At 40.6% G+C, this 21,813-nt stretch overlaps 1 long non-coding RNA gene across 5 annotated transcripts; it reads left to right on the forward strand.

Moving 5' to 3' along the window:
- The first annotated feature begins 9,941 nt into the window (after positions 1-9,941).
- LOC101732544 lies at positions 9,942-16,350 on the forward strand. Of its 5 annotated transcripts, none has more exons than XR_004222823.1 (12): positions 9,942-10,822; positions 10,909-10,980; positions 11,198-11,233; positions 11,385-11,453; positions 12,928-13,113; positions 13,378-13,409; positions 13,834-13,906; positions 14,124-14,160; positions 14,252-14,348; positions 14,470-14,809; positions 15,164-15,245; positions 16,118-16,350. It is a non-coding gene; the product is annotated as an uncharacterized LOC101732544 (long non-coding RNA). The 5 variants fall into 5 exon arrangements; XR_004222822.1 differs by having other exon boundaries at positions 14,470-14,541; positions 14,741-15,245; XR_004222821.1 differs by having other exon boundaries at positions 9,942-10,436; positions 10,623-10,822; positions 14,470-15,245.
- The last annotated feature ends 5,463 nt before the right edge of the window (positions 16,351-21,813 follow it).

The raw sequence follows: 21,813 nt of genomic DNA on the forward strand, positions 1-21,813 counted from the left end.
CGATTGCTTGGAGCATCAGAGATTTCTTTGATTCTGTCTCAAAGATCAGCATTATCAATTTCGCTGTCTTCCGTTCGGTCTGGCAACCTCGCCCAGAACCTTCACGAAGGTACTGGTTGTAATCATAGCCAAGCTAAGAGGATATGGGATAGAAGTTTATCATTACCTAGACGACCTTCTCCTAGTAGCAAGGAATCCAACCTTCAGAAGACCAAAGAAGTGTTGGGGAGATTCGGATGGATTGTGAATCTAGCCAAAAGCCAAGTGGTGCCTTCTCAGAGTGATTTATTTGGGAGCCCAAATAGACACCTTTCTAGGGTTAGTGTCTCTGCCCAGGGAGAAGATAGACCACATCGTGCTTCAAGTTTCACAATTCAGAAAGAAGTCAACCACGTCAGCAAAGAAATTCATGAGTCTGTTTGGTCTCCTGACTTCAACTATTGGCCTTGTCAGATGGGCCAAATGGAAAATGAGGCCTATTCAATTATCCTTTCTGAGTCAATGGAATTCAGTGAACCAGAATTGGTCTCAAACAATTCAGATCACCGCAAAGTGCAAGAGACGGTTATCGTGGTGGATGATCCCCAGCAATCTACGAGGCGGTCTCCCCCTGGAGAGTCCCAATTGGATAGAGATATACACAGATGCCTCAGGCCTAGATTGGGGAGCACATCTCCTCAATCTTTCATCTCAGGGGAGATGGAGGGAAGACCTTTCGAGAGTTCCGTCCAACATCGTGGAGCTCAGAGCAATTTTTCAAGCACTTGTCTCTTTCAGGGATATTCTCCAGGGTTCTGCTGTCAAAGTGAGGACAGACAATGCTGCTGCAGCAGCTTACATCAGGGAACAAGGTGGGACAAGAAGCAAGTCACTCCTCAGAGAAGTCCTTCCGATTATGGAATGGGCTCAACACCATCTCTTGGACCTGACAGCCCAATATGGACACTTGTGGACGCTTTATCGGAGAGTTGGGAAGGCCTATTTGCATACATTTTCCCTCCGATTCCTATCATTCTGAAAATTCTGTTGAAGATCAGTCGATCCAAAATGACGGTTATAGCAATTCTCCCAGATTGGCCGAGGAGGCCCTGGTATCCCTTGCTGAGAAGCCTGTCAGTATCTCACCCATTGTCTCTCCCACGGAACGGGGATCTGTTGACTCAGGGCAGATGGGAGCATCCAAATCCAGCAAGTCTCAATCTAAAGGCCTGGAAGTTGAGAGGAGGATCCTAAAAGTTAGGATGCTCGGAGGCAGTAATTAATACACTGGTCAAAGCCAGAAAACACAATACCATGTATAAGTACCATAAAATTTGGGACACCTTCCGTTCCTGGGCAGTGGAGAGATCTTTGGATCCTATGAGCCCTTCAGTGGGAAACATTTTGGACTTTCTCAAAGCCAGTCTTGATAAAGGATTGAGCTTAAGTACACTGAAGGGTCAGATTTCCGCTTTATCAGCAATTCTAGAGAAAAAGTGGGCTAAAGATCCATTGATAAGATTTTTTCAAGCGGTGAATAGAATTCGGCCTCCGAGGAAGAATACATTTCCAGCTTGGGACCTTCCACTTGTTCTAAAGACACTGTCCTTGCCACCGTTTAAGCCTCTGGATCAAGTATCCTGTTGGTTCATGACTCTAAAAACATTCTTCCTAGTAGCACTTACTTCAGCTCGGAGAGTTTGTGCGCTTCAAGCTCTGTCAGTTGATCCTCCATACACCATTTTTCATGAAGGAAAGGTGGTATTAAGACCTGTTCTCGGTTTTCTACCCAAGGTTGTCTCTAAATTCCATGTTAATGAACCAATCTGTCTACCCTCCTTAGATGCTTCTACAACTCAAGACCAATCATTTACACTAGATGTGAAGAGATGTCTTAAAACCTATATTAATAGAACTGAAAAAATCAGAAAATCTAGAAAATTTTTGTCATCCCAGCAGGGAAAAGAAAAGGGGAAGCAGCGTCCAAATCAACTTTGAGTGCTTGGATAGTCAAGATAATCTCCAAGGCATACGAACAACAGGGCAAGACACCACCTGAAGGAGTAAGGTCTCACTCTACCAGAGGTATGGCAGCCTCATGGGCAGCAGAGGCGGGAGTGTCTTCGGAAATGATCTGCAAGGCAGCAACCTGGGCTAAGCCTAATACTTTCATTAGTACTTTCATCATCCATTATAAGTTGGACATTTTGTCCAGAGCCCAAGCTCACTTTGGGCAATCTATCATTTCTTCAGCAATGGCTGTGAATTAAAATAATTAAGCATGACTTGGCTCCCTCCCTTATTGTTGATTGCTTGGGTATAACCCATCAGTAAAGATTTCTATGTTGATGGAGGATGGCCAGGAAAAGAGAAAATTATTTCATACTTACAGAGATTTTCTTTTCCTGGCCATCCTCCTGGTCAACATACCCCCCCAAATTTGGGACTTTATAATTAGACTGTGTTGGCTCAATAGGAGGAGGGATTTATAGGGTTGGAAAATTAACCCCTTCTGTCCAGGCTGGGAACCAGCAGGGGAAACCCATCAGTAAAGATTTCTATGTTGACCAGGAGGATGGCCAGGAAAAGAAAATCTCTAAGTATGAAATAGTTTTCTCTTTTCTCCCAACATACCCAGTGGTGATAACAGATGCATCCCTTCAGGGTTGGGGGGCACATCTGATGAAACCTACTGCGCAAGGGCTGTGGTCTTGGATCTGCAAATTACAGAAAACTGAAGTCAGTATGGAAAGCGCTGAAAGCCTTTCAGCACAAGATTTGTTTCAAAGAGGTTCTGATTCAGTCAGACAACATCTACAGGGTGGAACGAGATCAAAAAAGCTGGCTAAATTATGTGCCAAGATCATGGTCTGGTCGCAGGAAAGATTGTCGCACATTGCAGCAATTCACATAAGAGATATGAACAACTGGTGGGCAGATTGACGTTAGTTCCAGGGGATTGTTCTCTATTATCTGCTGGAAGATTTCCTGATTCAAAGTTATGGGGCCCTCCTCAGATAGATCTGATGGCGACCAGAAAGGATTGCAAATGAAAGAGATTCTGCTCGCTTTACCAGAAGGACAGACCAACCTTTCTGGATGCTTTCTCTATACCCTGGGATTTTCAACTAGCATATGTGTTTCCTCCAGTGTCATAGTTCAGAAGGTAATCAAGAAAGTGAAGCAGGATCAAGCAAGGGTGATAGCTATTAGACCAAGTTGGCCCAGGAGGTCATGGTACCCAGAGCTTTTGCACCTATCCAGGAGCAGTTTCTGGAGATTTCCACTAAGGAGAGACCTGATATCTCAGAAGAAGTGGAATTTCCAGATCTGGAGAGACAGTGGACAGCCTGGATGTTGAACCTGACACAGTGGAACAGGGTCTGTCTAAAGAAGTGGTGGAAACCTTACTACTAGTAAGGGAGGAATCGGCATTCTTGTCATACAAAAGAGTCTGGAATGTATATGGTAGGTGGTGCTCTCAGAAGGGTGTATTGCCACTTGACAAAGGAATCGCACAGATTTTACAACCAAGTTACAACCAAACACTTTGAAAGTGCAAGGGTCTGCCTTATCAGCTCACCTAAATATGAGGATATTCCTAGATCCTTTGGTAAAAAGACTTCTGACAGCTACCAGATGTTGAAGTGAAGTTGAGACCACAATCATTTATGCCTCCATGGGACCTCAATTTTGTCCTTAATAGATTGTGTATGTCTCCCTTTTTACCTTTGCAAGAGGTGTCTTTAAAGATGTTTACTCTCAAAGTGGTGTTTTTGACAGCAATTACATCAGCAAGGAGGATAGGTGAAATTCAGGCTTTGGGAGTTTCTGAGCCACATATCATTTTTTCTTCTAGATGAAGTATGTTTAAGAACTCTGCCTTTCTTCATACTGAAAGTAGCAACATCATCGTGTGCAGATGCAGTTATCCCGGACCTAAAGTATGATGCTGAAAGGTTGTTACACAGTTTTGATTTGAAGAGTATTTTTGAGTATATCTGGAGAGGACCAGACAGCTCAGAAAATCAGATAATTTTTGTCTTGTTTAATGGAAGAAACAGGAAATTTCAAAATCATTGCTAGGTGGCTTAAGGAAACTATTAAATCTATATGTTGGAGGATAGAGAACCTCCAGAAATGCTCATTCTACAACAGGCATGGCAACATCCTGGGCAGAAAGGGCTTTCGCATCACCTCAGGATATTTGCAGTGCGGCGACTTGGACCAGTCTGCATATATTTGCAAAGCATTACAGACTAGACATCTTGTCAGCATGTGACACAGCCTTTGTCGCTAAAGTACTGCAAGCAGTTCTCCAAGAAAGACATGACCCTCCCGTTTAGGAAAGCTAGCAATTTCCTTTGGTGTGCTTCCTGTAGGACGTAATGGAATGAGAAAATTGGTAGACTTACCATTAAAATTTTCTTTTCCATTAGTCTGTAAGGCAGCACAACAATTTCCTTTCCCTGTAAATTAAAATTGTGTGCCAGCAAACAATGCTTTTGTCATTAGTGTTGGTTTGCTAGGAAAATAACATGCTGGGGGAGGGGTTAAGAGGCTGTTTTAAAGGCTGGCTAATATTTTTTTGTGCTACCTGTCCTATCAGGGGGAGCGGGAGTTAAGCCTTGGTGTGCTACCTTATGGACTAATGGAAAAGAATTTTAATGGTAAGTCTACCAATTTTCTCATTACATGCTGCCATGGGGATGACCAGCAAAGCAAATTTATGGCAAGTATGAAACAATAATACAAACAATGAATTCACAAACAATGAATTCTACTTTCAAGGAGACAGAATCCAAATGAAGGATTGTACAAGAGAACTTAAATCAACTGTAAAGTTCAATGGCAATAGAAACTGTGTAGAAGGTTTTTATTCAAAGCTTTTCTTTATATAAAAAAAGATACTTATTTTCATGTGTCATAATAAACAAAAAGAAATCTGCTTCTTTTCCCATCCATCAAATATTTGGGGCCATTTTACAGACAGATCAGAATTCAATCCGTCTTCCAGCAGAGTAACCATTGACAATTATGAACCTATTGGAGGACTTACAAGCTTCTGCCTTTTTATCAGTCCATCAGTGTTTGAAGATTTTAGGAATGATGTCTTCAACAATTCAAACACTGATGGACTGATACAAGCTTCTGCCTTTTTAAGTCCTCCAATAGGTTCTTAATTGTCAAAGAATTGTTGAAGACATCATTCCTAAAATCTTCAATGAAATGGGCAAAATGGCATTTAAGTCCTTTACAGACTTCTTTCTCTGCAACTGCGACTAAGTCTAAATTCCAGATTGGTGGTGCACCCAAGAGAATCTGGAAAGAGGATTACCGATAGAGGACTAGAGTGGGTATTAGTGACTACCAAAGCTTCAAGTTTTGGCTGGGGAAGCCCACCTGGACAAAGAGTTTGTGCAGGGCACTTGAAGAGAAGTAAATGTGTCCTCAAACATTCTAGAGTTAAGAGTGGTAAGACTATCTGTTTTCTTTGACATTGGAAAAATGTGAAGGTTATGTCAGACAATACACAGCAGTTGCTTACTTAGTGAAACAAGGAGGGACCAGAAGTTAAGCCTTGCTGGAGTAAGTAAAGCTACTATTCAAGTGAAGTCCTCTTTCTGGAAGGTACACTGCAGTAAGAAAATCAGAAGGCAGATTTCCTCAGTCGAGTGCTAATAGACCCGGGGGAATGGAGTCTACACCTGGACATTTTCAAGGAAAGGAGGCAGCCAGTAATAGATGTTATGGCATACCCTTAATAGAAAATGTAATCTGTTCTTTTTGGGAGACCCTTGCACGGAGGCTCTAACAGTGGATGATCTAAGGCAGTGTTGGTCGAGGGGCTCAATCTACATTTTTCCACCACTTCCTCTAGTGTGCAAAGTTTTGAAGATTAGATGGTAAAGAGTGGATGTCATAGCAAAAATTCCGTTTTGGCCCTGAAGACCTTGGTATGTGCTTCACAGACTAGCCAAGAAAAGACCATTTGCAATTCAGATCTTTCCAGGATGCTTGTCTCAGGGGGTTGATCCAGTTTAAAAACCAGAACCATTAATCTTTGATGACTTGGCGGTTGAAAGGACAGGGTTAGTTTGGCAGTAGATCTTCTTTTGAAGTCAAGGAAAAGTGAACCTTCTCTGCAATATTATAAAGTTTGGAAGAAGTTTGCAAGCTTTGTTTCAGAAAAGAGTAAGGACTCTTTAGCTCCCTCGTCTGCATTGGAAGACCTTGGGCAATGGAACCTTTGTTACAGAGATTTAGTGCCTTGAGAATGAGACCTATAACTAGAAGTCCCTTTTACTGGATCTCCGTTTGAACCCTTAGAGGCTTCACTGTGGAATTTGACTTTGAAGGTGATTCTTCTTGTGGCAGTGCCTTCTGTCTGAAGGGTAGGAGAGATTAGCCTTAGCAGCCTCTGAGCATTATATTGTTTTTTTTGAGGATAAAGTGATTTCCATAGGAAATCCGGCCACAGTGCTGTGGGGGTAGGGGGTTGGGATGCTCTGTGGGATTGACGTCACACATATATTGACATTAGAGCACTTATTCATCCTACCCACTGGCCATAGGAAAGGGCAAGCCCTGTATAAGGACAATAAATGAACTTTTTGGATTGTGGCAGCTATTTTCAAGGCCTACAATGTGGCAGGCGAATTGCCCAGGGCATTGGTGAATTCCTGGGCAACAGAAGCCAGGGCATTGCCAGAGAGCATCTGTAGATCAGCAAGATTGTCCTCTATCAATACATTTGTAAAATATTGTAAGTTAGATGTTTTTGCAACCCAAGAAGCAAAATTTGGGAGAAAATTACATTCTGTACTGTAATCTAATGATTAAAGATTCAAATTTTTTTTTCTGGCAAGAGTATTCCCTCCCTCTGTTGGCTTTTGGAGGTCCCATTTGGTGAATATGGACCATGGGTGACCAGGGGGAAACAGAAATTACATAGCTGCACATGTAACTGGTCTTGGTGCAGGAGCGTGGAATTATGGGAATTTGGAATACACAGCTCAGCGGTTATTTTTCTTTCCCTATGTGGCCTCGAATCTTTTAAACAGGCGAAATATGGGGGGACTTAAAGGAACAGTAACACCAAAAAATGAAAGTGTATAAAAGTAACTAAAATATAATGTGCTGCTGCCCTGCACTGGTAAAAGTTGTGTGTTTACTTCAGAAAGTCTACTATAATTTATATAAATAAGCTGCTATGTAGCCATGGAGGCAGCCATTTAAAGGAGAAAAGGCACAGGCACATAGCAGATAACAGATAAAACACTATTGTATTCTACAGAGTTTATCTGTTATCTGCTATGTAACCTGTGCCTTTTCTCCTTAATTCCAGCTTGAATGGCTGCCCCCATGGCTACACAGCAGCTTATTATATAAATTATAGTAGTGTTACTGAAGCAAACACCCCAGTTTTACCAGTGCAGGGCAACAGTGCATTATATTTTTATTACTTTAAAGCTCTTTCATTTTTTAGTGTTACTGTTCCTTTAAGGGCACTATTGAGAAATGAAGGTATGCCTCTAGCTTGAGATTAACTCTTTACTAGCCTTTCCTTCTCCTATTAAAGGTGATTGTCAATGTACAGTACTTTATTTTACAGGTAATGCCCTGGATTATGAATTTTGTGTCATCTTTGTCATCAGATTAGTTTAAGCAGAAATGCTATCTGACTGTCAGGTTTGATGACTAGAGTAACAAAACATTGGGAATTTGGTTACTCTCCTTCCTTTATTGCTTATGTTACTCTTCAGGTTCTCTAATATTCATCTTGCATTTTTATTTTAGGGCTGCTCCCTGACTACTCGAGCAATCAACCTTAGCGTTTCCTTACTTTTGGTACTAATATTTTTTTATGGTTTTATCTATTCTATAGTGACCTTTAAACAAAAGTTTATCTTAATTTGTGAAACTTAATTTAATGATTTCTGCCTGAAAGTCAACAGGAATGCTGCTAAGCTCCACATGAGACCAGTTCATAAAGCAAATGTTTTCTACCTCATTTGTGCAGAGTCCATCTGCAGTAGCAGTGTACTAGAATCAAATTACAAGTAAGTCCTGATACGTATTATAGTGCACAGACAATGGTGGATGTCAAATCTTTTTTGCACAGTTTTGATCTGCAGGAGATTGTAGCACAAACAGATGACAGGATGGAACAGTACAGTTTGGGGTAAAGCCAATAACTCAGACTAGTCATATTTATGTTTTACAGGTTGGAACCTGGCTTGGAAAGGTCTCCGCCTTGCAGCCATTTCCTTATGCTGATGCATGCCCCACCAACTAAGCACCCAGTCAAACCTACACCAAACCTCTCAAGGGGATGAGTAACCTGGCATCTCTTCTTTTTCACCATGTCATGAAGCATCCATTTGGATTTTCTAATTGGATTTAATTGTAAAATGTTTGTTTTTCATTAAATACCAACTAATTTAACTTGCGGTTAACTGTATTTTTATTAATTTTAATTACCTTTCATATAAAATATATATTTTATTAAGTATAATGCTTAAAAAAATAATCCTTTGAAGTGATGTATTTACTGAATGCTACTATAAGGTGGGCCACAAGGTCACAAAATTTAAATTTTTCGGAAATTTTCCCTCATTGATTTTTTTCCCCCAGTTTCAAGGGAAGCTGCAAGGCCCTCATTCTATCCTTTTTTCATATCTCATGTATTCCTGCAAATGCTATTTATATTGGGAATGGCTACAAAAAATGTTAATTTAATTGTTAACAAACCCAACAAAAAATAAAAAATAAAAATGGAAGTAAAGGGAAACAAATCCAGTTTTATAAAATCATTAACAAGCAGTATAGTTTCATATGAAATCAATGGTCTCCGCACACAATATTTCATAAGTAAATGTAGTTCCCTCCATTTTAGGTTTATATGGGAGAGGACTGTTTGCCTTGTAATTTTGTCAAGTCCAAAGACTATGAACATGGCTGTGTACTGGTATAGATCCTGTGGCTCTCCTATCTGGTAAGTAAATATGTGAATGCAACTTGTTAATGTATAGTACAAGTTTGTTCTCTAATATGCATGCTAATAAAGTAATGGTTAATGATTTATATTGTAATATACAGCATTGCACTGTGATAATTGTGATATATATACAGGCTTGCGCTAGCCAAGTTTGCACATTACACAATCCTGAGTACAGTAATGCCCCAAAATACATTTGGTCTCAGTCACCTCTGGTTCCAGCAGTACATCTTGGAATAGAATTTGAAACAAGCAGACAGACTAACTAATTTTTAGTCAGTTCTTTACTAGACACCTTTATTCTTTGCTTCACCCCTCAAGTCAGCTAAATCAATGAAAATCTACCAGCAGCCATGCTGAGCCTTTGCAACTCAATGTATAGAATAAATGGAACTGCAGCCAAGGAACTCAAAAGTTGGGAAGTGTAATATAATATATGGGATAATACGTTACTCTATACAGCATTGTTTTATTCTGACGTACTATAAACACAGTCTGAATGCTGTTTAAATACAATTCTACCTCGCAACCAAGTTCTACTATCAAATGTGAAACACTAGCTCCCACTGTAAAGGTTAAATCGCGGCTAATAATGTCTGGAGTCATAATTCAGTTGCAACCAGAAATTACAAAATGTATCCAAATAATGACCATGTGCTTCTGGAGCCTAAATTAAATACAGGAACAGGCTTAGAGGTTCTTGACACAATTGATGCACTGGTTATTCAGGTGATATTTGGTGTACCAATGGAGCGGTGGAGTGTCTGTCTATCATTAACCTGTTTGTTTTGTTTTCAGGTCAGGTTTTTATGGGGGAAAGTCTGACTATGAAGCAAAAGAGTCCAATATCTCCCACTTGCACACTTGTGAGCTTTTTTTTGCTTAGGCATCTTTTTGTTTAACAGGTCAGACACTTAAGATCCTCTGTGGCAAAACAATTCTTGGCAGGTGAGTAATCTTCTATATATTCCACAATAATCATTCTTATTGGAAGGCTTATTTTCTCTGCCTTTGCTTGCAGGTAAGTGGACAGAACAGAACGTAACGTAACAGAATGGAAGAATAGACTAATTTAAACAGACATCCAAGTATCCTCTGGCCGCCTTATATTTGTTTCATAGGATGGCCTTCGCCTTGGAAATATTTGTTTGTAGGAAGACTGAATCCAATAGAATCAAACACTTGTTTGTCTTACCTACCTTGCAATGGATTTGCATACATTTCTGAAAGTGTTTCAGATCAAACTGTCCATCTTTGTTTTACAGGTTGGTTCCTAGCATAGAAAAGGTCTGCTGGAGCTTGTGATTTGTGTGTAAGCAGAGGAATAGATATAGAGATATAGAGAAATTTTTCAGCATTGCATTTATTATTTACAGGTTTTTTAAGGTTGTGGTACTTCAGTCTTAGTACGATGTTTGCCAAAGACCAGATCCAAAGTCTGATCCTATATCTTTTGGTAGGTATGACTGGATGGACAAATTAATGATGGTGCTTAATGATACTTAGGCGGTTATTGGATTGTATTGGAACTCCTCTTAAACTCCTATAGAGTTTATGCCTTGGCAAATTTACATGTGCTCCTATTTTTTTGGCCAGGTAAAAGTAGATACAGATAATTAATTATGGTGGTGTCCTTTTTCAGCCATGCATCTTCGACTTAAAGATTGTGCCCCAGTGCAGAAAGTCTACTAGCAGATGCAGATAACCTTGGACTGCTGGAGCTTGTGATTTGTACTGTATGCAAATAAAAGAATACATTTTCATAGATAAAGATAGCCCAGGCCTTTTTTCCTACAACTTTTCCTGATTTGGGAAACATAGGATACTGCAAAAAATGCCAAGGTAAAAGTATTACAATTTGGGAGGTATGGGAATATGGACAAATGATGGTGTCATTATTCTTCAGCCTTGGCATCTTTGTTTTACAGATTGGCCCTGGTACAAAAATTTCCAGCAACAGATGCAGATGATCTTGGCCTGCTGGAGTTTGTGATCCATTTGTGAGTAAAGGAATGCATGTATATAGATAATGAGAGTTATGCCTGGGTTAAAGAATCTTTTGTGTTTTTACAGATTGTCCACATTTGGCAAACATCTCGCTGCTGTGGGATTTCAGCCTTGGCAAATTACACATGCTCCTATTTCTTTAGCTAGGTATGAGCGGATAGAAAAATTAATTATGGTTGTATTATTTAGCATGGTATCTTTCTTTTATAGGTTGGACCCAGGATATAAGCCCTACAACATATGCAGGTAACCATGGACTGCTGGACCTTGTAACGGTATAGATATGCATGCATAAGGAGAGATTTTTCAGCCTAGTTTCAGGATCCTATTTCATTGGCAGAGGAAAGTACAAATTATGGTGATGTCATGCTTTAACCCTGGCATATTGGTTTTACAGATTGGGCCCTGGTGCTGGAAAGTGCAACAACAAAAATAATCTTGGACAGTTGGAGTTTGTGATCAATGTGTAAGTAAAACAATAGATGTACATGGATAAGGTGTTTATTCCAGATGTCTTAGAACAGTGCTGTCCAACTTCTGTTGTACCGAGGGCCGGAATTTTTCCGACCTACGCGGTGGAGGGCCGATAATGGAAGCCAGTTTTGACCACTCCCCTTTTTGAAACCGCACCCACTTGAAATCACACCCATGTTATCACATGACCATACCCATATTAATGGTTGTAGTACAGCAAAAACCTGCCATACTCTGCCTGCCCTACCCTGCCTGTGTGCCATACTCTGCCTGCCCTACCCTGCCTTTGTGTGTGCCATACTCTGCCTGCCCTACACTACCTTTGTGTGTGCCATACTCTGCCTTCCCTACCCTGCCTGTGTGTGCCATACTCTGCCTTCCCTACCCTGCCTGTGTGTGCCATACTCTGCCTTCCCTACCCTGCCTGTGTGTGCCATACTCTGCCTTCCCTACCCTGCCTGTGTGTGCCATACTCTGCCTGCCCTACCCTGCCTGCGTGCCATACTTTCACTTTGTGTGCCATTCTTGGCTGGTTTGTGCCATACTTGGCCTGTGTGTGCCATACTCTGCCTGCTCTACCATGCCTGTGTGTGCCATACTCTGCATTCCCTACCCTGCCTGTGTGTGCCATACTCTGCCTTCCCTACCCTGCCTGCGTGTGCCATACTCTGCCTGCCCTACCCTGCCTGCGTGCCATACTTTCACTTTGTGTGCCATTCTTGGCTGGTTTGTGCAAACTTGGCCTGTGTGTGCCATACTCTGCCTGCCCTACCCTGCCTGTGTGTGCCATACTCTGCCTGCCCTACCCTGCCTGTGTGTGCCATACTCTGCCTTCCCTACCCTGCCTGTGTGTGCCATACTCTGCTTGCCCTATGCTGCCTGTGTGTATGGCACACACAGGCAGCCTACAGTGACACAATGCTGGCACTGCTCCTACAGTCTGCACAATAACTATATATTAAAAAACTTTTTAATTGCAGTACCACCTCAGTATATGTTCTTTTTGTAGTATGCAGGGATTATTTGTGGGTTTCTACTGCTCCTGAGGTGTGAACAGGAGAACAATGGGGGTGATTACAGCCTGAGCCTGAGGTGTGAACACTGCAGGGGGTGAACAATGCAGAGATTAAAAGGTGTGAACAGTACAGGGGATTACATATTTAAACAATACAGAGGGATTACAGCCTGAATCTGAGGTGAGAACCATGCAGGGGGGGCAGTTAATCACAGTACTGATACCATTTAAATCTTACACAAGAGTAAGCCATCAAAGCAGCCAGACAGGTGGGGGGCCACACAGAGGGGGGTCGCGGGCCGCATGCGGCCCGCGGGCCGCCAGTTGGACAGCACTGTCTTAGAAGGTCTAATATCAGATGCAGATAATGTAGAATTGCTGAAGCATGCCTTCGGAATGTGAGTAAAGGAATAGGTGTACATAAATAAGGAGAGATCTTTTGTTTTTACAGATCTGGCTGCTATGGAATTTGAGCTTTAGCAGATTACATGGGATTCTTTCTTTTAGTAGGTATGAGAAAATAGAGGTATTTTTTATGATGTCACTCTTCAGCACAGTATCTTTGTTTTACAGGTTGGATCCAGTACAGGTCTAGTAGCAGATGCAGATAATCATGGACTTCTGGAGCTTGTGATTGGTATGTGAGTAGATGAATTCATGTGCATGCATTAGGAGAGAAATTCTTCAACCCTGGCATATCTTTGCTTATACAGATTTACATGGTTTGGCAAACATCTGGCTGCTGTGTAATTCCAATCTTTGGTGGGTTATGTAACATACTCTTTCTTTGGTAGGTATATATTGATGAACAAATTAAGTATAATATTCTTAATCCCGGCCATCTTTTTTTTTTTTTTTTCAACAAATTTTCCTGGTTTGTCTGGCTACTGTGGAATTTCAGCCTGGTCAGATTACGTGGGATCTTTTCTTTTGGTACGTATACATGGATGGACAAATTAATTATGTCATTCTTAAGCCCGGTGATTTGTTCTTACTGGTTTTCCGATCATCCGGCTGTTGTGTTATTTCAGCCTTGGCAGGCCACATTGGGATGGTAGGAGTGAATAGACAAATTAATTATGACGTTAACATACTTCAGAGTGAGCATCTTTGTTTTACAGGTTAGATCTAGCATAAAAAGCCTAGCAGCGGATGTAGATATGTTTGAACTGCTGGATGGATGTATGAATTATACATGAGTAAAGGTATAGATGTACATGGACAAGTAGAGAAACTTGAACATCTGGCCACCGTGGAATTTCAGCCCTAAAAGATTGTGGGGATCCTCTTTCTTTGTTGGGTATGCGTGAATACACAAATGATGGCATCATCATTCTTCACAGATCCTCTTTTACAGATTGGCCCCTGGTGCAACAAAGTCCAGCAACCGATGCAGATGGTCTTGGACTGCTGGAGTTTGTGATTGATATGTGAGTAAAGGAATACATGTATATGGATAAGGAGAATAATGCCATGGCTAATGAATCTTTTTGTTTTTACAGATTCTCCATGTTTGGCAAACATTAAGCTGCAGTGAAATTTCATCCTTTACAGATTACATGTGCTGCTATTTCTTTTGGTATCTATGAAAGAATTAAAAAAATTAACTATAATTGTATAATTTAGCATGGCATTTTTCTTTTATAGGTTGGACCCAGGATATGAGGTCTAGCAATAGATTCAGGTAACCATGGACTGCTGGACCTTGTACAGGTATAGATGTGAATGCATAAGGAGAGAGATTTTTCAGTCTGGGCATCTTTTGTTTTCTATAGGCTTCCTGGGTGCAGGATCCAGTTTCTTTTGGAAAGTATGAGAGGATAGGACAAATGATGGTGCTGTCATTCTTCAACCGTGGCATCTTTCTTGCTGGTACTGGAAATTGCAGCAGCAGAAATAATATTAGAATGCTGGAGTTTGTGATCATTGTGTGAGTAAAGGAATAGATGTATATGGATACAGAGAGTATATTCCAGATGTCTTTGTTTTGCAGGTTGGACCGAGTTGTAGAAGGTCTAATATCCGATGCAGATAACCTAGGACTGCTGAAACATGCTTTCAGAATGTGAGTAAAGGAATAGCAGTGCTAAAATAATATAGGCCATCTTTATTTTTACAGATTTTCCTGGTTTTCCAAACATCTGGCCGCTGTGGCATTTTAGCCTCAGTAGATCATATGGGATCCTCTTTCTTTTACTAGGTATGAGAGAATGGAGACATTTTGTATGGTGTTGCTCTTCGGCACAGGTATCTTTGTTTTACAGATTTGGATCCAGAATAGAAGGTCTAGTAGCAGATGTAGATAATCATGGACTTCTGGAGCTTGTGATTTGGTATGCGAGTAAATTCATATGCATGCATTAGGAAATAAATTCTTCAAACCTGGTATATTGGTTTATACAGATTTTCATGATTTGGCAAACATCTGGCTGCTGTGTAATTCCAACCTTGGCAGGTTACATGGCATCCTCTTTCTTCGGTAGGTATAAAAATGATGGAGAAATTAAGTATATTGTTTTTCATAATCCCGGGAATTTTTTTTTTTTCAGAGTTGCCTAGTTTAGCAAATGTCTGGCTGCTGTGAAAAATCAATCTGGGCAGATTACGAGGGATCTTTCTTTTGGTAGGTTTAAATGGATGGACAAATTAATGATGCCATTTTTAAGCCTGATCATTTGTTTTAACAGGTTTTCCTGATTTTGCGATCACCCAGCTGCTCTGCTACTTCATCCTCGGCAGGTCACATTGGCATCCATAATTTATCGACAGGTAGGAGTGAATAGACTAATTATGATGTTGGAATGCTGCAGAGTGGGCATCTCTTGTGAGGTTCTGGTTTTGGAGAAGGCAGGCTGGTTAGAAGCTTTTAGCTTGACAAGAGAGTTTCCAATGTTTGTAAATTTTCCTTCACACTCCCCCCTACCACAATCTGGGGGTGAGGAATTGGGGGGTAAACTCCTATTGTCATTACTTTGGCGCTTGGTGTGCATATGTGTGCGCCTTCGTGCTTTTGTTTTAGAGGCATAATTCTAACTGTGGATGGACATTATTTTACAGGCTATGAATTTTGTTTAACTTTTTTTATGTTAGTGTTTTTGTTAATCTATCTACCTGTTAGATTTGCTGGTATAACAAAAACATAGGAAATGTGGTAATTCTCCTTTCTTTATTGCTTATGTTACTCTTCAGGTTCTCTAATATTCTAATATTATTTGATTTTAGAGCTGCTCCCTGGCTCCTAGAGCGATACATATTTGTGTTTCATTTCTATAGGCACAATTACTTTTGATTGGTTACTGCCTCATTATGTTACTCTATAGTGACATACAAACAGTTTATCTTAAATTTTGAAACTTTATTTAATGGTTTCTGCCTGAAAGTCAACAGGAATGCTGCTAAACTGCGCATGAGACCAATTCATAAAGTAAATGTTTCTAACTCAGTCCACGGCAGAGTCCCTCTGCATTAGCCGTGTACTAGAAACAAATTGCAAGTAAGTTCCGAGACATATTGTAATGCACAGATATTAGTAGATGTAAAATCTTTTTGCACAGTTTTGTAGGAGATTGTAGAACAGATGCCCAGGATAGAACGGCACAGTTTGGAATAAAGCTGAGACTAGTCATATTTATGTTTTACAGGTTGTAACCTGATATGGGAAAGGTCTCAGGCTTGCAGCCATTTCCTTATGCTGATGCATGCCCCACCAACTAAGAACCGAAGGCAAGAACCCTTCTACCCTACACTGAACACATCTCAAGGGGATGAAAAAACTGGTGTCACCATGTCATGAAGCATCCACTTGGATTTTCTACTTGTATTAAAATTGTAAAAAGTTTGTTTTTTCATTAAATGTAGATTCCTTTAATTTTCAGTTTGGCGTATTTTTATTTCTTCATTTCAATTACATTACAAAGAAATATTTTATGAAGTATAATGCTTAAAAAATAATCCTTGGATGTAATGTATTGATTGCTACAGTAGAGTGGGTCACAGGGTTTTCCAGAGCAGCTGAAATTAATGCTAAGCACTCCAGTTATTTGAAAAGCAAAATTTTGCTAGGTTTGATTTCTATATTGCCTCATAGAATAGGGAAATGTTCCTATCACACTCACTCACCATAAACTGGGGGTGTATAATGAAAATTGCAATGTTTGCTAACTAATAGTGAGCAATTAGCATTTACTGATCACTTAACTGAAAGGCCTAAAGTGATTCTTCTTGTATCCTTATATTCCTTCCTAGAAGATGGTATCTTTTCTTGTTCTCAAATCAGTAACCTTTACTTGTAGTAAACATCAAAAGCATAGTACAATAGCTGGAACACTGTGTAGATGTACAGGCTAAAATAATCTATTGGGGAAACATCCCAGAAAACGAAATAGCCTTATGTGTTTGGTGCCAAAATAGCCTACAGTCAAATGGCCATCTTATCAGATGAATGTACAGTTTGATCAAATGTGACTGAGCAGTCGAACATGTGTTTTCAGTGGCCTGAAACTAAATCTCACTATGGGGTTAGCCCTTACTCCTAGAAGGAGTCTTCATGACAATATTGCCCATGGAGGTAATTCATTTACTGGTGTCTATGAAAAGCATTCACTGATAGCTCTAATGAGAACTAATAAGGTTCCAGGGAAACAATATCATGGCAGCAAATCTGCTAAATAATAAGTAAATAAGTAAATCACCCTTGCATGAGGGCTTCCAGCTCTGATCCAGAGATAACCTGGTTCAAATCTCATAGAAAAGGTTCACCTGTTGTGATATTAATTGATATATTTTCATTGAGTCTGTCCCATATATATACCAATAACCAAAACAATTAGGGACTTAACCCCTCAATGACAATAAAAAAAACTCAAGTACACTTTAATCAAATTGCATTATTTATTCCCAAAATAATTCTGCCAGCAGTGTTAAAAACGCTAACCCATAAAAACATAGACAAAGTCATTATAGGATGTATAGATGTGGCTGCCAATTTGCATTTGGGGTATAACTGATGTCCAAAAAGATATATAGCTGAACAATGACCATTATGTTTGAACCCTGCTGTTATTGAAGTTATATAAATAATTAGTAGTGACCAACAGACTTTTGTTGTCAATGTGCATAGCGGACAACCCTTTCTTGTATGGCCAGTTTCTTGATATAGCATGCGCAAATTGTTGTTGTCCATTACTAATCTTGCATAACCGATATGTGCTGTATACAATGTTCAATATGCACCCTATATTTATAAGATGTGTAAAAGTGCACTTATAATCATTTAGACATCTCAATCCAGAAGATAAGTATATTTGTGCAGGTACCCAATCAATGCTACAATTCCTTACCGGCAACATCACACGATCAGTTAGTACAGGTTCCACAAATGAACCAGCAAGCAGGAGACTGAGAGAGAGGGGGCTAACCTCCAAACTTTTATGGTGCATCAACAACTGTTCTGCTACAAGCATAGATTTGTCAAGAGGTCTCAAGACAAATAAGACTGCAATTTCAACTGCCCATTTAGCCATGGAATCCCTTTACTCGGAAAGCACCAAATGACAGAATTACCAGTTCCCATAGACCAGGGGTCCCCAACCTTTCTTACTCTTGAGACACAGTCAAATGTAAAAAAACTCAGCGAGCAACACAAGCATCATAAAAGTTCACAGAGGTGCCAAATAAAGGCTAAGATTGGCTATTTAGGTAGCCTCTATGCACACTATCAGCTTACAGGAGACTTTATTTGCTAATAAATCTTGTTTTTATTTAACCAAAACTTGCCACCAAGTCAGGAATTAGAAAATAACTACCTGGTTTAGGGGGCACTGAGAGCAATATCCAAGGGGTTGGGGAGCAACATGTTGATCATGAGCCACTGGTTGTGGATCACTGCCATAGACTTTTTCTCTGCAATAATAAAAAAGGATCTGGTATTTGATCCTAACTAAGATATAATTGATCTTTATTGGAGGACAAACAATCCTATTTGGGTTTGATACATGTTTAAATTATTTTTAAGTAGACTTAAGGGACCTTTCCACAATCTGGATATCCAGATCTTATCTGGAAAGCCCCTGGTCCTGAGAATTCTGGATAAAAAGTTCAATACCTGTACTAGATGCATACTGCAATTTTGTAATAGTCACTAAAAATTCTTGTCCAATTCTCCTATAAGGGAGAGAGGCTTTATTTCAAGGTGGCCACAAGACCTTATATTAAGCACAAGTTCCACTTGATTTACTCTGGTGGGATTAGTGGGAAATTGGGATTTCTGCAATTAACTGCTGTTTAAAAATTCAATCTTTTGATATAGCCAGCGGGATTGTAAAGAATTCTGTCAGGTAAAAGATAGAAAAGGATTATGTAGCATTAGCTGACTGATGGGGGTCATTTTTGCAATTTGCAATCAGGTGCAATCTGTTATTTTTGGTTTTTTTTCCACTTCAAACTACAATGAATTGCTGCAGATATCTGTGCTCTGGTTTAGCACTATGTGGGAGAGGGGAAAGCATGTAGGCACCCCTCTCTTAAAGTGATACTGACACCAGAAATCAAACCTTTTTTATAACATTGTCATAACATTGCCTTTGCATGCTATTTATAATTTTGCCATAAAAGTATTTGTCCAAGCTTTTACATTCCCTATCTGTCCCCCATGTTTCTCTATGAGGGGGCTGCCATATTTGTCCAGCAGGGGGCCGTTAGCATTAGAAGCTGTAACTGGCAGGCTGAGAAGGGACAGTCAGGCTGGCAAAACAGTCAGGTTTTGGGATTTCAAGTAACAATTACTTACAAAAGCAGCCCTATCCGTAAAAAATGATCAACACGACCTATAGGCAACTTTTTATGTAGATTCATATTTTAAAAAGTTGTTTTTTCGTGTCAGTATCACTTTAAGTAACATATCATTTAGACCTGAGAGGGTGTCATGGCAAAAATTATATAATGGTGCCTTGCAGCAGGCAAAGTATAGGACTAGACTGGGTCTGCAAATGCTTCACTCTGTAACTCACACAAGAATTCTAACCAGGCACAAAGAGTAGAATGTAGCCAGTCCCTGGTCAGAAATGCTCTCTGTATGTGTGCTAATAGGCATACTCTTGCCCTTAGCACATAGTACATGACCCCGCAAATAATCAGGGTCAAAACAACCCACTGGGATACCTGGAAAGCCCCAATCCTGTTGGGCCCTTTCTTCTGCCCACAAGCCGGCTGTCTATGGAAAGATGCAAACAATTGTCAACCAGGCTGCAATTTTGAGATAAAAAATCAAGATTCTCCTGTGTTCCACTGTGGAACATATGGCAGTTCTTCCCAGGAGTTCAGTAAGATTGACAAGGGGGAGTTAGAGCGTAGTGGAGCAGTGGAAGAGGGGGCGGTGGGCCCAGGTATTTTGGCACCATAGGCAAGGACTTCAATCGCACACACCATTAATAGTAGACACATTATAACACATAGATCAAGGCAGGCATAGAAATGTGATTTTGAAGAATTATATTTTTATAATCAATCACACACAGTCACAGGCAACACATTAGCCCAAACTTTCAACCAAATAATCACAGCACACATGAAACAGTAGTCCACATAACCCTTATCAGTTCCAGCACAGCAGTCCCCAGTCACAGCACACATATTGCCCCAACCAAGGCCCAGATAGTCAGATAGCACTAATAAATGTGCCTTTTTGCCATCATTTGCCCCCCCTTCCTGATTGCCCCCATGTACCTGTGCCAGGCTGCCAGCATCCATTTTATTGCCATCATATTGCCCCATGTACCTGTGCCAGCAGCCATCATATTGCCCCATGTACCTGTGCCAGCAGCCATCATATTGCCCCATGTACCTGTGCCAGCAGCCATCATATTGCCCCATGTACCTGTGCCAGCAGCCATTATATTGCCCCATGTACCTGTGCCAGCAGCCATCATATTGCCCATGTACCTGTGCCAGCAGCCATCATATTGCCCCATGTACCTGTGCCAGCAGCCATCATATTGCCCCATGTACCTGTGCCAGCAGCCATCATATTGCCCCATGTACCTGTGCCAGCAGCCATCATATTGCCCCATGTACCTGTGCCAGCAGCCATCATATTGCCCCATGTACCTGTGCCAGCAGCCATCATATTGCCCCCATCTGTCCCTGTGCCAGCAGCCATCATATTGCCCCATGTACCTGTGCCAGCAGCAGCCAACACTATATATTACCCAGTTTGCCCCAGTCTGTACTTATGCCAGCAGGCAGCAGCAGCCAAAAAATCAAATATTGCCCCCAAATTATCTCTACCTGTGACAGCAGCAAGCGCCAGAACTCCCTGGTTTCTCCTGCTTATATTTTCTCTCCACACTTCGCAACGCACCAGCTCTCTCTGTCTCTACCGTTTGAATGATGGCGTATGCACACACCAACCCCTAGCATGCGTCATAGCGCCAGTGTGATTTGAGGAGAGCGTGTCAGTATAATAAGGTACACGCCGGCAAAGAGAGAGGTGGAAGAGCGCTCTCAGATTCCGGTACAGCACGAGTTGCACAACACATGGGGGGGTTGGGGAGGGCGTGTTAAAGAACAAGGCTGCCAAGGAAAAAAATTTGGAGAGTAGTAGTCAGCACCAAGCCTTGTGATTAGTTAAAAGTAGTGCAGGTTCCCCAATGGCCACTTTCAATCGGCATATCCTGGTACAGAAGAACAGGAACAGCACCTCTTGTCTTTGTAGATTAAAATGCCTTTATTGCAAAGTTTTTTTGGGGGAAACAACAACAGCAGCAACATTTCAGGTCACATAAGACCTTTTATCAAGCTTACATTATTAAAAAATGTTGCATTATGGGGAAAAAAAGGCAATTTGCATTCTTTATTAAATTCTTATTTACTTCAAAGCTACATTAACTTATTAGAAATACTGTATGCTATGATCAGTGATTTCAGAGGGAAATACACTGCTTGCTACTGAGTTTACAAAATTGTTTCCATTTACTTCCAATTTCATTTTTTCTTTTTGTCATTTCTTAACATTAAATGTATTTATTTACTGGTAGCCACCCCAATAGAAATAGCATTTGCAGGGATTCATTATAATCTGGGCTTTGTTCAGTCTGCTATGCAGTCATTTATTTAGTTTTTTTTTCCATGGGGAGAGGATGTTGACATGGATGAGAAGGATATGATGTCATCAGCAAGGGACAATGATTATGTCATCAGTGTGGGTTTTCCCTCCATTTTGGGTTTATAAGGGATTTGGCTGTTTGCTTTTGTAATTTTGTTAGTGAAGTCAGAAGAATGTGAACATGGCTGTGCACTGGTATAGATCCTGTGGCCCTCCTATCTGGTATTTAGATATGGG

This window comes from Xenopus tropicalis, chromosome 5 (genome assembly GCF_000004195.4).
Source record: "Xenopus tropicalis strain Nigerian chromosome 5, UCB_Xtro_10.0, whole genome shotgun sequence".
Lineage (NCBI taxonomy): Eukaryota > Metazoa > Chordata > Amphibia > Anura > Pipidae > Xenopus > Xenopus tropicalis.